The sequence below is a fragment of the Phacochoerus africanus genome, chromosome 1 (genome assembly GCF_016906955.1).
Source record: "Phacochoerus africanus isolate WHEZ1 chromosome 1, ROS_Pafr_v1, whole genome shotgun sequence".
NCBI lineage: Eukaryota > Metazoa > Chordata > Mammalia > Artiodactyla > Suidae > Phacochoerus > Phacochoerus africanus.
The window spans coordinates 115,575,329-115,591,160 of NC_062544.1; the positions used below are offsets into that span (position 1 = coordinate 115,575,329).

Consider the following 15,832-nt stretch of genomic DNA (forward strand, 5'->3'; position numbering starts at 1 on the left):
TGATTTTTCTGCCCTCCCTCTGATAGTCACCTCCAAGACAATGATCATATCCCTGGAGCTGAGGGTAAAGCTTGGCATATAGTAGGTGTTCAACAAATAATGTTGAAGGATGGAATAAATTATCTTGCTTAATCTTCAGATAAGTCTGTGAAGCAGGTGTTATTGTGTTTCTTATGATTCTTATCCTTATTTTACAGGCCAAACTAAGGCCCAGCGACAATGCTGGGATTGCCCTCCTGCCTATCTGAGCTGAGCCTAAAGCTTTTTCTTTTTTCTTTTTTGTCCCTACCGTGGCCTGTGGAAGTTCCCGGGCCAGGGATTGAAACTGTGCCACAGCTGTGACCCAGGCTGCTGCAGTGACAACACTGGATCCTTAACCTGCTGAACCACAAGGGAACGCCTAATGCTTTTGCAATAACCATCCTGGAAACATGTCTCTTTCCTTAGCAGACCTCAAGCTCCCTGAATCAGGGACCCTCTGTTTCTGCCCAGGGAGGCCCTTGAACCCTACCTTAGGCTCTGGCACCCAGTGGATTCTAATCCACATGTGTAATAGCTTCGAAAGGCAGGCTAGCAGTCAGGATCTCACCCTTGACCTGGGAAGGAATGCACAGTGAGTGCCTAGGGAGGAGACCAAGCAAGGGGACTTATGATCCCTGGGCTCCAGAGCAGCTCTGAGATATGTATTTGGGGATGTCTCAGGTCCAAGATAGAGACATCTTTGGAAGGTGCTTAGAGGCAGCAGCCCAGATGCCTTCCATTGAAAGGTACCATGCCACTTTGGGGCCAAGTCCCTAACCAGGCCATCGCAGCCTCGGAGGAACCTGAGACACAAAGACAGATGATCCTGTCTGCCCTCTCCCCATCCTGTGCCAGGCGCTGAGAATGAGGACAAAGAAATCAGGGCACAGGCAGTGTGAGGTGGGACAGGACAAGGACAGCTTTCCACAAGAAGTCCTGGCCTGACCCTGGCCTCAATCCTCTGCAGGAGAGGGAGCTGCAGAAGGCAGAGAGGGTAAATGGGTTTCAACCAATTTGTCAATTCCCCCTGGTTGCCACTGGCTCCCCGGAGCTCTGTCGAGAAGGAGTCTGAGCAGTATCCCTCCAGGCTCAGTCAGAAGTGCTGTGGTCAATTAGCAACATTGGCCACCAGCACAGAGGGTGGCATAGTAGCCCACATAGGAATCTGTCACTCCCTCCTTTCACTTCTCCTCAGCTCTCAGCACAGAGTAGGGACCAAATAAAGGTCTGTGGGTTCATTGTTGCTTACTTAACAAGGTCAGCACAGAAGTCATTCGGAGTTAGTCATCCGTGGAGATGGAGATATGAACCCGGGGCCCCTTTACTATTGTATCTGCAAGAACCAGACAGGGAACAGGGAGAAGAGAATGGGAAAGAATGACAGACAGCAAGTGAGAAGTCAGATGCCCATGAAAACTTCCAGGCAGTGTGGACTGAGATCCAGAATCCAGGCACAGATCTGACCTCACCAGTCAACAGGAGCCAGGAGGTCTCCAAGGTAAATTGCAGAGAGAAATTTGGGGACGGACCCAGGCAGCAGGGCCCTGTGCTGCAGGAGGCCTGGACCAAGCCTTCTATGGGTGGAAGACTCAGGCATCCCCTCTGGGCATGGGGTAGCGCAAGGGGCATTTAGGGGTCCCAGGTACAGCTCCTGCCTGAGCCCCTGCCCTCACACAGCTTCCCAGGTCATGGGGGAAGAAGCTTGTGGGGGCCAGAGCAGGTGGGGCCTGGCAAGATGCTCCCTCAGGGCTGGAAGAATGGGGGCAGGTCCCTGGGGGAAAGTGACAGGGCTGAGAGGGCCAACTGTGGGGCAGGCAGACGGTGTGTGCCTACCCTCATTCTGTGAGTCTCTCACTGCTCCTCAGACACTTACCCACAAGGCCACACAGGGGAGGTCTGCACAAGACTTCATAGATGGGGAACAAGCCCCCCAAAGAGGAGTTCCGTCCGTCCCCTGCTAGCTGCCAATACCTCCATACCAACTGCGTGTCCATCTCCAGCCAGACCAGTTACCAGCTGTCTCCTACCCTGCTCCTGTGACTTTAGGGACAGCCTGGCTTAGTGGCCTGGAGTTCAGAGCAGTCTGGGATGTGCGGCTCAGTTTGCCCATGGCCCAGCTGTGTGAGAACAGGTATGTTATTTCACCTTCCTGGGCCTCGTCTCCTCTCCTATAAGATGAGGCTAGTGACAGTCCCTACATTGTAAGGGCTTTGTGGGAAGATTGTGAGTTAATAAACATCAAGTGTTCGTTCAGGTCCTGGTTGGGAGTAAGTACTTTGATATGTGGGGGCTGGAATTACTGTTCTTATTATAATAGATTCTAATCTGAGGCCAAGTTCACATTCACCACATCCTCTGCAGAGTCCTGATTCCACCTGGACTCCCAGGGGATCTCTTCCAAGATTGGTAGCTGTGGAGGCTGGTTGAGGGCCCTGGAGCCAGGGACTTGGGATGTTTTGAACCTTAAGGCCTGGGACAGAGTGAGATGGTGTGGGCAGGAGTTTCCTGCAGCCCTGAGGCTCCTGGCCTACCAAGCTCTGGGCTATGGGCAGAGTCAGCCATCCCAGGCCACCTATAATTACCTTCCAGCAGAGTTCTGTGGCACTGGGCAGGGGCAACAATTGTCAAGTTTTATTCTGATGCCCAGACTGTGCTCTTGAGCAGCCCCACATTGGCTGGCCATTGCCAGACACAGGTAAAGATTGAGTTCTTTTGGTGTGCCCATCGTGGCTCAGTGGTAATGAACAAGATTAGTAACCACGAGGACATGGGTTCGATTCCTGGCCTTACTCAGTGGGTTAAGGATCCAGCATTGCCATGAGCTGTGGAATAGGTTGCAGACATGGCTCAGATCCTGCATTGCTGTGGCTGTAGTGCAGGCCAGCAGCTGCAGCTCTGATTCGACCCCTCACCTGGGAACTTCCATATGCCATTGGTGCGGCTCTAAAAAAGACAAAAAAAAAATTGAGTTCTTCGGAGAGGCAGCCCTTCCAAGGAGGTTGACTGCTGAGTGCAGTATCCAGGAATCCAGGATCCCATGGTCTCCATGGATCCACCTTTGCCCAGGGCAAAGGCTTCTCTGAGGATCCTGGGGCAGCCAGGAGTGTTGATGGGGAGCGTGCTCCAGTGACTCCTGGACACAGTGTGAAGCCAGAGTGGGGAGGATCCAGAGAACCCACAGTGGACTCTCCCTCCATGTCCTCCTCCCCACTCTCTCCTTTCCCTCTTCCCCTCAGGTGCCCAGGCCTTGGTCTTAGGGAAGATAAGGCCATTGGGGAAATTGGGAACATGGGTGCCTCCAGGGCAAACCTTGAGCCTGAGCTTGAGCCATCTCTGGAGGTCATGCATCCTTGCTGGCTGGATCCTGGCCTTCCTCTCACTGTCACGTGCATTTGCACCCTGCTGCTCCTACTCCAATCCTTTTAGACATGAGAATTTATGCACATACACAACCTTGTACACTCAACCATGTCAGCAACTGCCAGGATGATGATGGAGAGTGTAATGGTGACTTTCTACCCAAAACTTCCCCTTCTCGAAGCAGCAAGAGGAAGGGATTGCAAGAGTCAGGCTTCAGGTTGGGGAAAGGATCCTGCATCTGATGTTACAGGCACTTCGAGATCAGCACAGGCGGTCTGCCCTGAGCTGCTCCATCCTGCGCTGCTGCTCCTGATTCTTCTGGGCACATCCCTGCCTACTACACCTTTCTTCCCAGGGCAGGGCTGTGGTGTCTCTGGATCTACGGAGGAGCTTCCAGGGCAGGGCCTGCCAGCACTGCAGGGAAGTATAGGAGAGGGAGCCCCAGAGGTTCAGGCCAACCCCAGGAAATCTGACTTTTATGGGGCAGGTGCTTTCTGGCCCTTTGCCTTGTGGAGACCTAGGGCATAGAGGAGGTTGACAACTGTGTGGTGAACAGATGCTGCTGCACATTGCCATTGGGCAGGGGCTCCCCCCTGGGGAAAGCCAGTCTTCACTAAGCACCAATACCTGACCTTCACAGGGTGGCAGTCCTCTGTGTGGTAGCATGGGGAGTGATCAGGAGGAGTGGACATGGCCCTCAAGGGGGTGTGACCCCACAGCTAGGGAAGGAACAAAGTCATACAGGGTCTAAAGCTCAACCCAACAGGCACCAAGAAGGTCATATGCCATAATGATGACATCACAGAGCCCAGAGACCTACAGGCACAGGCTCCAGAACCAACAGTGAAAGAAAGGAAGGGTGGGAGTTCCTGTCGTGTCTCAGTGGAAACGAATCTGACTAGCATCCATGAGGACACAGGTTCAGTCCCTGGCCTTGCTCAGTGGGTTAAGAATCCTGCATTGCCGTGAGCTGTGGAGTAGGTCACAGACATGGCTCGGATCTGATGTTGCTGTGGCTGTGGTGCAGGCTGGCTAGAGCTCTGATTCAAGCCCTAGCCTTGGAACCTCCATATGTGGGGGCGGCCCTAAAAAGCAAAAAAAAAAGGAAAAAGAAAAAGGAAAGAAAGAAAGAGTGTTCAAGGTGGCCCAGGAGCCCCCTACCCACACCCACACTCTCACCCCCGAGGCTGTCGGTCAGAGTCCTGGCAGCCCATCCTTCAGGGCTGCACCACTGAGCTCACAGAGCAAAGGTCAGAAGGGAAAAAAACTGGAAAAACTTTCTCTGGACTCACACCCATGTGTGCCCTTTCATGTGGGCAAACCTTTTACTCTGGGAGCAGCCTGTAATCAGTCTTGGGCACTGCCTTGGGGGAGGGAAGCTGGCATTGTGCGGGTGGAGGTCTGTGTCTCCACCCCTGCACTGCCTGCACCCTCACCTGCACAGGGCAGGGTACTCTGGTCCCTGCCCTACTGGCCCCACAGAGCCAGGCAGCATGAACAATAAAGGCCATACTGCACTTATCCACTCATTTAAAGGCACTGGCTGCAGTCATGACTGCCTCCAGGCTTTTGCCCTTTCCTCTGCCTAGAATGCTGGTCCTCTCAATCTTCTTAAAAACCCCTTTCCCAAGGCTTCATTTCCCACTATGTTCAACATAGGCCCAAATGTAGTCTTAGGCCTTTGCATGGCATCCAAGGGCCCTGAGAATGTGAATCCCCTATTGACCCATTGACCCCTGGGGTACCCTGTGTTCCCCATGCTCCAGTCCCAGAGGCTCAAGTCACTGTTCCCTAGGATTGGCCTGACCACATCTTTGCTCCAGCTGTGAGTGCCTTCTCTGCCTTCTTACCACTGCCCAAGAAGGAATTCCTCCTTGTCCTTTCTGACCTAGGCCAGAGGCACCCCGTGGTGGAGACTTCCTTGCTTCCTCTGCTCTAGCACAGGGTCTAGCACACAGTAGGTACTTGCTAAATGATTGCAGGGGGGAAAGAACAATGAATTATGTTCTATTCTTGGCTCTGTTGAAGTCTGTGCTGGCCACTTTGCCTCTTGGGACCTTAGTCCCCCATCTCCATGATGGGGAGTTAGGTGAGGTGGTTGGCATTGCGCTTTTGAGAGCCTTAGGTTTTATGCAGAGGGCTTTAGGCCATGTAAGCTTCCTGTTCCACCCCACACACACACACACCTTGATAATAACAAAATTAAATCATATAACAGAAATAGCAGTAATCTATTGAGCTCACTCTGATCCAGGCACACTGCTAGACCTTCCTCTTGTCTACATTTCCTGAGCCTCTGAGGGGCTATAAACAGGCCCATTCAGCGATAAGAGAGTTGACGCCAGAGAGGGGAGAAGTCAGCCCTCATTGGCCAAGGGACTCCTGACTTCAGGCCCCAGCCTCCTTAGCCTGGCCACCACCTTCCAACACAACCTGTAAGACTATAAGGATAGGTCTTTTTGCTAATGTTTATTTCTGATTCTCAGGAAGCACAGTCTTAGGCTCAGGGGCCTGGGCTGGCCTGTGGGCTGGGAACCCCACAGGCATGTGATAGGGAAGAGGAGACACTGGAGGGCAGTCGCCCAGGCATGTGGCCGCTCTAGCCCAGCATCCCTGCTAGGCAGAGAAAAACAGAGGCTGGCCTCCCAAATCCTGCTGGACTCCCTCCCTTCCTCTGGTGGGAACCCTGGCCAAAGTCCAGGCTGCCATCTGGGTCTGGCTCAAGCCAGGCAAATCATCTGCCCCTGTTCCAGTTTCCTGAGAAGCTGTCCTGATGATGCCCCTGTCAGGGCAACTGGAGGGCAACAGAGTTGGCCCATCCCACAGCATTCAGCCTGTGTCTAGGGATGGCCCAAGGACCCTCTGCAGGATAGGCCGAAAAGCCGGGCCTCAGGATCCTGCCTCAGTCTCCTCCAACAAACTCTGTGGCTTGGCCGGTGGGGGAGATTCAGTAGAGCTGCAGTTTCCTCCTCTGTGGGATGGAATCAGAATGCCGGCCCCACCCAGATGTATGCAGTTGGGGGTCTTGCCTGGAGTGGGCTCCTAGCCAAGGGCGTGGAACTCCTAGCCTGGGCGGAACTGCAGGACCTGACCCCTGCATCCTTCAGAGTGGCCCACTCCCATCCATGCTCCCACCTGGGAAGGAGAGAGAGGTGTGACGGCGAAGGCAGTGGGCCTTCTCCTTCCCCTCTCTGTGTTAGTTAATCCTCATGGCCAGGGAGATCTGGGTCTCTTATCAGCTCATCGTGTTTCAGAGAAGCTGCTACCTGTCCGAGATCACACAACCAATGGGGCTGAGCTTCGAGAGGAACCCAGCAGCCTGGGACAGAGGCTTAACTTCTACGTGCCTTTGCCTCTCAAGCCACTAGGCTTCCTCCTCCTAAAAGCCCTGAGGCTGCGGCCTCTCTCAGTCCTGGGGGCCTGCCTGCCTCCTGACCTGTCGAGTGGCCATGGGCGGTGACTATCTTTTAGCCTTAGTTTTCTCACCTATAAATTGGAGCTGCCCCAAGCACTAAAGGAGACACTATTTTTATCTGTTCAGCCTGGCCCTGGCAGGGGCCAGTATCTTCCTAGTGATACCTTAATATGTCCCATCCTGTCACCTCTCTTGTATGCTGGAGCTGTCCAGGCCTGGAGGGGCAGAGGCCTGCCCAGATCCTGCAGCAAGTCAGAGGCACAGCAGGGCTATATAAGGAAGCCACACTCCCAGCCCAAAGGATGCACCATTGTGGTTGCTCTGCCACACAAGCAGCTAGAACAGACATTAGCATGAACAACCAGGCTTCCAGGTTGTGAATTGGAGGTCAAGTTGAAAGTCTAGTTCATCTTCTTTGCAAGGTCCCCAACCAGGGTCCCAGATCTCCCTGCTGGCAGTGATCCTAGGCCTGGTGTCTGTGGCTGAGGCCCCGGTTCCAGTGCTCACCTGGGGAAACTTGGTGCAGCTGGATTCAGCTGGTCTGAGTCCTTACCCCACTGGCCTAGAGTGAGGGTGTAAAAGACCCCACAAGGGGTCCACCTGAGGACTTAAATTATATATCCCAGCCCTTGGCCCAAATGCCACCTCCATCCAGAAGTTCCAGCCTTCTTTCACCCCTCCCTCTATTGCCCTAGGATGACTGCTCAGTGTCCACAGGCCCCGAGGGGCTGACCAGGGAACTGGCTGTTTTTCTGGCCCCAAGGCCTTAGCATTCCCGCTGCCCAGGCCTGCTCAGCAGCCTGGGCACCTGCCTGGCCACTGTGGCCAAGAAGGCCACAGCCCGTGCCTGCACAATCCTGTGGGCAGAGGCAAGGCCCAGGCATGTGAAGGTGCTGGGGTGGGCAAGTAGTCTAAGGGTTAGACTCAGCTCCCCAGGGAGGCTCCTCCCCTGCTAACCTCTGTCTCTGCCCACCACAGGATGCTGGGCACTGGGGAGGATGTGTATTTTTGCCAAGGGAGTTCACAGTCTGGGGGAAGTGGATGTGGACAGCCCATCGGCCTGCTACCAGTGCTGGGCACAGGGCTGGGCCCTTTGCAGTCCACATTTTAATCCAGCCTCAAGGGCTGGGGATTTTATAGATGAGGAAACTGAGGCTCAGAGAGGGCTGGCACTTACTCAAGGTCACACAGCCTCTTAGAAGAAGCTGCATGCTAGTTCTTCCTACTCTGCAGCCTCTGCACTATGTGGTCTGTGCCTCACAAGAGGCGCTGGGTTGTGGGGGTAGGGATGGGATAGAATTGAGAGGAGGGCTCATAAGAAGCAGAGGACTTTCTTAATTAGGGGAAGGAATCTGGAAGGCTCTCTGGAGGGGGGCCTTTTGCATGGGGCCTTGATAGATGGCTAAGAGCTTAAGGGGATGGCATTCTAAGAGCAAAGCACAACCTAAGCAGAAGTAGGGGCCTTGAGGAACAGCATGTAGGGGGATGCTGGGTGGGTTGGCATGGGTGTCCTGGTGCCCAAGGGCCTTGCATAACTCTAGAGGACCTAGGATTGAGGGTGCTGGCTGTGCAGCCACCTTGCTCAGGCTCTGCTGGTCCAACCTGCTCAACCACTTCTTTCTGGGCACTGCTCAATACCCCTGCTCACAGCTCTGCCAAGAGCTGTTGGCAAACCCTGGGTGAACTCTGGTTCAGGAGCCTAGGATCCCTAATTCTGAGCCCCAAACTGCTCTGCCACCTCCTCACAGCCACCTCCTTCAGAAAGCCTGCCCTCATCTGCCTTCCAATAGAACAATTTCTAAGACACAATGACAGGGTGGAAGAAAGGTCTAAGGAGATCAAATTACCTGTGTGATTATGAGAGATTTCTACCTTTCCCTGTAAACTTGTCTTTAGTTTCCTAATTTGCTGTTTTTCATCAGAACATTATAATGTGTGTTCTGTTCTCACAAAGTGTGTGTCATTACTCTGGGTTTCTGTGACCTCCTCTCCATTTCTCATGCCCCATCCAGCACCCCTCTGACCCCACCCCCGTCCTCCTCCTCCCAGCTAGGGGGCAGGCTGTTGTGCCGTGGACACTCACACCCAGGTTCTCGGTTGCACCATCCATGAAATATGCGTCGTGCAACTCTCCCTGACTCTCCTGGGTAGAGCCAGCAGGGAAGAGTGACAAGCTGGCGCCGTCTGCAGCCCTGGCCCAGGTGGCGGCGAGACCCGGGAATAGAGTCGAGTGTTTTATAGCCCGGCCAGAGTCACGTGGCGGGACGGACGTCTCCGCCCCCGGCTGGGAAAGGCCTCTCCGAGGCCGGGCGGGGCTCCCCGTGCGCTGGAGAGTGCCTGCGGGGCGTGTCCGCCGCTGCTGGGGGGATGTGCCTGGCGGTGCTTACACACCCTCTTCAGCTCCGGGCCACCTCTACCAGCCCCCACCCGCCGAGATGGCTCTCTGAGCTGCCTGCTGCAGAGGAAGACTGAGGCTTGCTTGCAGGCAAGGGAGCTGGCGAGGTCCTCGGCCCTCCCTGCCCGGTGGGTGACTGAACCCCTCGGACTCCCCGGGTGTCAGAGCCCAGCCTGAGACCTGGCAGATCTAAGCAAATTGCGTGCTGCTGCCTGCGGGTGGTGGGGGAGCTAGAGGTGGTGATGGACAGCTGGGAGGTGCCCTGGGTCTCTGGCCCAAGGGACAGCTGTTACTCCATGACTCCCCCTGACAACAGGACTGCCCATCCAGGGGACTTCAGTGGACAGAGAGGGTAGAGGCGCCCAAGAGGGGGCTCAGAAGGATAGGAGCTGTGCAGTGGTCAGTGCAGGACTGCTGTAGTCCAGGAGATGCCCATCTTGTGAGAGCTCCAGGAAAGCACAAAACTCCCAGAAAGCCCCTGCCCCTTATCTACCCCAAGCATTTCTCAAGCTGCTCCCAAACACAAATGTATTGAGGACAGAACTTGTGGAACATTAGGCAGCCTCTGTTAGCTGGTTGGCAGTTAACACGGGCATAGATTGAACTCTGCTCCTAGTGCCCAGCAAGCTTGATCTCTTCCACCCTCTCAGCCACCTACCAGGACAATATTACTGTTACGTTCTCCATTCTGCAGATGAGGAAGCAGAGGCCCAATTAAAGCACAGGTCCAGCGTGGAACCAAGAGGCAAACTTGGGTCCTCCAGGCCCCTAGCCTGGCACTTCTCTACCATTTGGTACTACCCCTAAGGTCACTGCTCTTACTTGCCACCTATCCAGTGCCTGAGGCTGAAATCCCTGCCCATGATCATCTTGGTGACCTGAGGCAGGTTGGACCATGTTCCAAGTGCCCTTCCCACCTACACTACCCCCAACAGGACCCTTCAGGGTGTGCCATCCCCAGAAGTTGTCCAACAGCACCATCCCTGCTAGCCTGGCCTTTCTGCTCCAAAAACATGAGTCTGTTCTCCCGTGGCCCCACCAGTGCTCTGGGTGTAATGCGGATGGTGCTGGCAGCCAAAGCTTCAGGGACAGTGATGGTGATATAGAGAAGCACAAACAGAGAGGAAGCAAGAGGCAGAGAGGCCAGAATGAGGACCAACTCTCGGCACGGATCAAGTGGGGGACCCCATCCTGCCCCCTTAGTTGGGTGGGCCCCAGAGACAAAGGGAGGTCCAAGCCTTTTCCATGTTGTTTGCCTGAGTCCTGGGCTCCTTGTGGAGGGGTCTGAGGGTCCCCAGAGTTCATGGTCTCTGGGTGGGGTAGGGACTATGTGGGTCACTCTGGCTCTCCTCTGGACCAACCCTCCAAGAAGCCTGCAGGACAGGCCTAGGTGGATGCTGGAGGTAGGAGTCTGGACACTGGCCAGTGCTACCTCTGATGGACCTGTTTACTTGGCTACAAACCTGGAGAAGGGAGAAGGGGAAGTACCCCTTCTGGGTGGCTGATATGGACCCAGCCCTGCTTGGGAATTTATGCCCTGTGCACTGAGAGGCTGCCAAGAGCTCTTCCAAGGCTGATAGCCTGTGACTTAGCAAAGTGACTACACCTGTGCCTCTGGCCAATGTGAGCTTATCCTCACCAGGTGTCCATACACATCATCTCACCCAATACCTAGCTCCAGCATCGTCTGTCATTAGCCCATTTCACAGGTGAGAACTCAGAATCAGAGAGGTGTGGTCACCTGCCCAGGGTCAGACAGTTAGCATGTGACTCAAGCATCACAGGCCCTTCTAAGGTCAGTACCAGCCAGGTTATGGGGCACACAAGCAAGATTACCTGGACCTTGCCCTGGCCCACCCAATACGGCACCAAAGGGCAACTCTATCATGCAGAGTGGCTCCAGCTGAGCTTGGTCTGGATTTCCTGGCCCCCACACAAGTCTGTTTTCCTTGGGTACCCTGGCCCAGGGCCTGTCTCTAGAGGAAAATCCACCTGCATCCCTTCTCTACCTTCCCCACAGTGTGACCTGTACAGCTTCAGCCCCTCTGCCCTTCTCTGAGGACATCTCATTGCTGCTTGAAGTCTCTAGAGGAGAAAGATTGGCTGAGGCTAGTGTGGGCTTGCAGCCCCTGAGTCCATGAGTCTGCACAATCCTGAGGGCCAAGAAAGAGTTCCTGGTGTTTAATTTAAATGCTTCTTTCTCCTAAAACACCAGCTCTACTCTAAAGTAGTGGTTCTCCACAAAGGGTGGTTTTGTCCCCCAGGAAACATTTGGCTGGGTCCCAAGACATATTTATTTTATTTTATTTTTATTTTTTTACTTTTTAGGGCCACACTGGAGGCATATGGAGGTTCCCAGGCTAGGGGTTGAATTGGTGCTGCAGCTGCTGGCCTATGCCACAGCCATAGCAATGCGGGATTCAAGCCACATCTGTACCCTACATCACAGCTCATGGCAACTCCAGATCCTTAACCCACTGAGCAAGGCCAGGGATCAAACCTGTATTCTCATGGGTCCTAGTCAGAATTGTTAACCACTGAGCCATGAAGGGAACTCCCGCAAGACATTTTTATCTGTCATAACTTGAGGAGTGCTACTGGCAACTAGTGGGTAGAGGCCAGGGATGCTGCTAAACATCCTCCAGTGTGCAGAACAGCCCTCACAACAAAGAATTATCCAACTCAAATAAGACTGAACAACCCTGATGTAAAACATTTTTAGAGCCAGGGGGACCTTGGTTTGATTTCTGCCTCTGCCATTTACTAGCCGTGTCACCTTGGCCAAGTAGCTTCCTCTCTCTCTTTGAGACACAGTTTATTCATCACCAAAAGTAGCACTAATAGTGGCCTTCATCTTAAAGGGTCTTGAGGGAGTTCCCGTTGTGGCTCAGTGGTTAACAAATCCGACTAGGAACCATGAGGTTGTGGGTTTGATCCCTGGCCTTGCTCAGTGGGTTAAGGCTCTGGCGTTGCCGTGAGCTTTGGTGTAGATGGCAGACTTGGCTCGGATCTGGCGTTGCTGTGGCTCTGGCGTAGGCCGGTGGCTACAGCTCCGATTTGACTCTTAGCCTAGGAACCTCCATATGCCGCAGATGTGGTTCCAAAAAAGACAAAAAAAAAAAAAGTGGGTCTTGAGGACAGATCAGATTACACATATCCAGTACTCAGAACAAGGCCAGGTACTGGGGAAGCTCCATCAGTGATAGCCTTTATCCTTCTTTTCCATTTTCCAAGGTGAACCTCAGGGAGCTAGGGTCTGGAGGCTGGACCAGGAGCTCCCGAAGGAGCAGCTCTCCTCCACTGCTCTCCCTCTGTGGTCCCTGGTACAGGCTGGGCCTATTGTTGATGTTGAGGGAGAGGCTGGGTTGGCCACTGTGGACCTGGAGGGAGGAGCCAGAAAGGAAACTTGATTCCAGGTGAGCAAAGGTCACCTGAGGCTCACCTTGCTCACCCTTCCCTCCAGCCCAACCCCAGGCAAGTCATGGGGTGGGGGTGGGGATTAGGACAGAAAACACGCTAATGATTAGTCCCTTAGCTCAGGGAAGTGCCATGGATTCACAGCTAGGCATCAGGGAGGAATGTCATTTGAACGGACAAGACTGAGACACATAGATATAAGAGGGTGCATGGGAAATGGCATTTAGGCCCAGGGAAGAGCGTGTATTAAAAAATGAGTGTAGGAGTTCCTGTCGTGGCTCAGTGGTTAATGAATCTGACTAGGAACCATAAGGTTCTGGGTTCCATTCCTGGTCTCGCTCAGTGGGTTGGGGATCCGGTGTTGCTGTGAGCTGTGGTGTAGGTTGCAGACGCGGCTCGGATCCTGCATTGCTGTGGCAGCTACAGCTCCGATTAGATCCCTAGCCTGGGAACCCCCATATGCCACGGGTGTGGCCCTAGAAAAGACGAAAAGACAAAAAAACCAAACAAAAACAAAACAAAAAACAAACAAACAAAAAAGCAGAGTGTAAAGAGTAAAGCATAAAACCTATTTCCCAAATGTTGGTCCAGTGTAGGGTCCAGCTTGGTGGAACGAGCCTTCCCCAGTGAGGTAGGGGACAGGCATCAGGGCTGGGCATTTAGACCAGTTTTCAAACCAGGTCCTTCCTCCTTCTGGAATGTTGGGTAACAGCCTGCTCCCCTTCCCATCCTTCCCTAGGGTGGGAAGAATCATGTAGCTTTTCTGTTTCTAGCACCCTTGCCCCCCAACACACACACACACACACACACACACACACACACACACACACAATGGTTTCAGGATTCACATTTTTACCAGGGCTCCCCATCCCTGGAGGTCTCCTTGGACACCTGCTCTCCCAATTCCCACAGCCCTGTAACTCACCTGGTCTGGCCCCTTCTCTCCACCCATCTTCCCCAACCCAGGGTCTTCTCATTGGAACATCATAGCAACCCCTCTGTCCCTATCCAGCCTCTCTCTTCTCCTGTAGCCACTCTGTCCCATCCATTTTCCCCCAGAGGCCCAGTCCATTGTAATGGCTGCTAGCACTTGCTCCTTGAGAAGACTGAAGTCTTTTCCATGGTCTGTCTCAGCCATGGGCCCCTTGATCAGCTCAAGTCTCCCCAGGAATTGCCCCCACTTTCCTCCCTTCAGTCTTAGCTGGAAAGAGCTGTCCACACTGTCCCCATCACCTCTCAGTGTCCCCCAGGAAGTCTGGGACCTGGAACCTTCTTCTTTGCCTCTGGAAAGTGACATTTCTTTCAAGTATGGAGTCACTGGATGGTTTTCTGAGCTTTGGGGGCAAGGGAACAGACTTCCTGGGCCTTACTCTTTCCCTAGACTTGAGGCCCAGAGGATACCCAGTGAATGAATGAATAAATGAGTTATGCCAGACAACCAAGTTCTAAGTCTGGAAAGGAATCTCTGAAACCTCCCACAGGTGATGAAGAACTCTGAAAAGAAGGGTCAGGAGAGAGGAATACTGGTGGAGCCGGGTAGCGACTGCTCCCAGAATCGCTTGACTAGCAGAGGTAGACCAGCTAGAATTTCCCACCCTGGAGTCTTCCCACTCGTCTCCGGGGGCAGGACCGGGACTAGCCGGCCTGGCGGCGGGCACCCAGCCCGGCCGCGTCCGAACTCCAGCCAACAGGAAGAGAAAGAGCAAGACTGGGAGAGGCGGGCCAGCTGGCGGGCGGGGAGTCCCAGGCGCCGGCGCTGGGAGCTGGGGAACCCCCGCTGGCGCCTCCCCGACTCGGTGTGCGAGGAGTAGGGTGGGGAGAGCGCGCCCCTGGGCCTCAGCGTCCTCTGTAAGATGGGGCCCCTTCTGAGGGATGGTACGTGCCCTAATGGCGGGCGGGGGCAAGGAGCACCGGAGCTAGCGGAGAGGCCCAGACACTGTCCGGCGGGCCAGGAGATGCCTAGTCGCGGGACCCTCACTGGGCAGCTGGTGGAGGCGAGGCCTCAGGGGGGCGGGCACTCGTGGGGGCGGGCCCAGATCGGGGGCGGGGCCGGGGCCGGGGCCGGCACCTGGGTGAGGTCGCGCCGCCCCGCCCCCTTGCACTTCCGTGTGCCCTGCGCGGGAGCGGGAGGCGGCGGCCCCGGGATCCTTTGAGCGACCCCCGGCGTCTGCCCTCCGCGCCGAGGCCTGGGTGGTACCTCGCCGGCCGCCGGGCCCGTTCCGGTTGGGCGCGCACCGGCCCCCGTCCGCGCGCGTGCCCCGGAGCCGCGCTGCGAGCCGGACCCCAGCCACCGCGACCCCTGGCGCCTGGCCCTGAGCCCGGAGGTGAGTGAGGGCCGGGCCCTGACGTGGGATTGGATTGCCCCGAGGGCGCGCAGCCCCTCCCTTTCCCTCCCTGCTCAGGTTCCCGTTTCCGAAACTGAGCCGCGGCTGGCGAAAGTCCCTCCGCGCATCGAGACTCGCCGGTGCCTCCGTGCCCCCGTCCGCCCGTCTGTCCCTCTGTCCAGCGGTAGGGGCAAGGGGCTCTCGTCCGTATTGTTCCCGGCCTTTCTCTACCTGCCTGGGTTCCTAGCGACTCCGAGGGTCTGCCCGTCCCTTCCGAATCTTTGGGGCCTTCTGTCCGTCCATCCGTCCCCACCCCCTAAGTTCCCTCGTCCTCCTCTCCCTACTCCCCCTCCGTCTGTCCTTCGCCTTCCTCGCGCCCCATCACCCCGCCCCCATCCCACCTCCGGTCGCCCCCTAGATCCCATCCTGGAACGGCCCCTCCAACCCACGCTCGCCGTCCCATGCCTGTCTGGTCGCCTTTCTTTTTCTTCCGCGGGTGTGAGGCCAGGCTGCCCGCCGGGCCTTGCCTCTTGCCCCTAGGACCCTGCCCGGCCCAGCCCTCGCGGCGCCTCCTCCTTGCTCTCTCCTTTCAGACTCTAGGTCTTTCTCCCCATCTCTCTCCGGGCTGGGAGTGGCTCCAGTCTCCACCATCCGTCTCCCTTCCCGTCCCGCCCCTGCGACCCTCTGAGCCTCCTCCTCCGGTGGCCCCTTTCCAATCCCCACGCCTCCCCCGTGGGGGCCCAGCCAGGAGAGGGGAGGGGGTGGAGGAGAGCAGAGGTGAAGAGGCAAGAGGTGGGCACCGGCAGAACTGCCCCACTCTGCCAAACTCCCCCATTTGCCCTTGTCGGGAATGGGAGAGCCCACTGAACCCCCCACTTAAACCTGGTCAGAAGGATTTGG

General features: G+C 55.5%; 1 protein-coding gene across 5 annotated transcripts in view; it reads left to right on the forward strand.

Annotated features, from left to right (window-relative positions):
* Positions 1-14,716: 14,716 nt before the first annotated feature.
* The window catches only part of PRKCD (protein kinase C delta), a 30,597-nt gene continuing 29,481 nt past the window's right edge, over positions 14,717-15,832 (forward strand). For 3 of the 5 annotated variants that reach the window (XM_047776818.1, XM_047776855.1, XM_047776837.1), the window contains exon 1: positions 14,717-14,932. The gene's annotated coding sequence lies outside the window, so the exon portion shown is untranslated. Of the gene's footprint in view, positions 14,933-14,992; positions 15,117-15,832 lie in introns of those variants that run through there. The other 2 variants (XM_047776827.1, XM_047776845.1) reach the window with 2 other exon arrangements.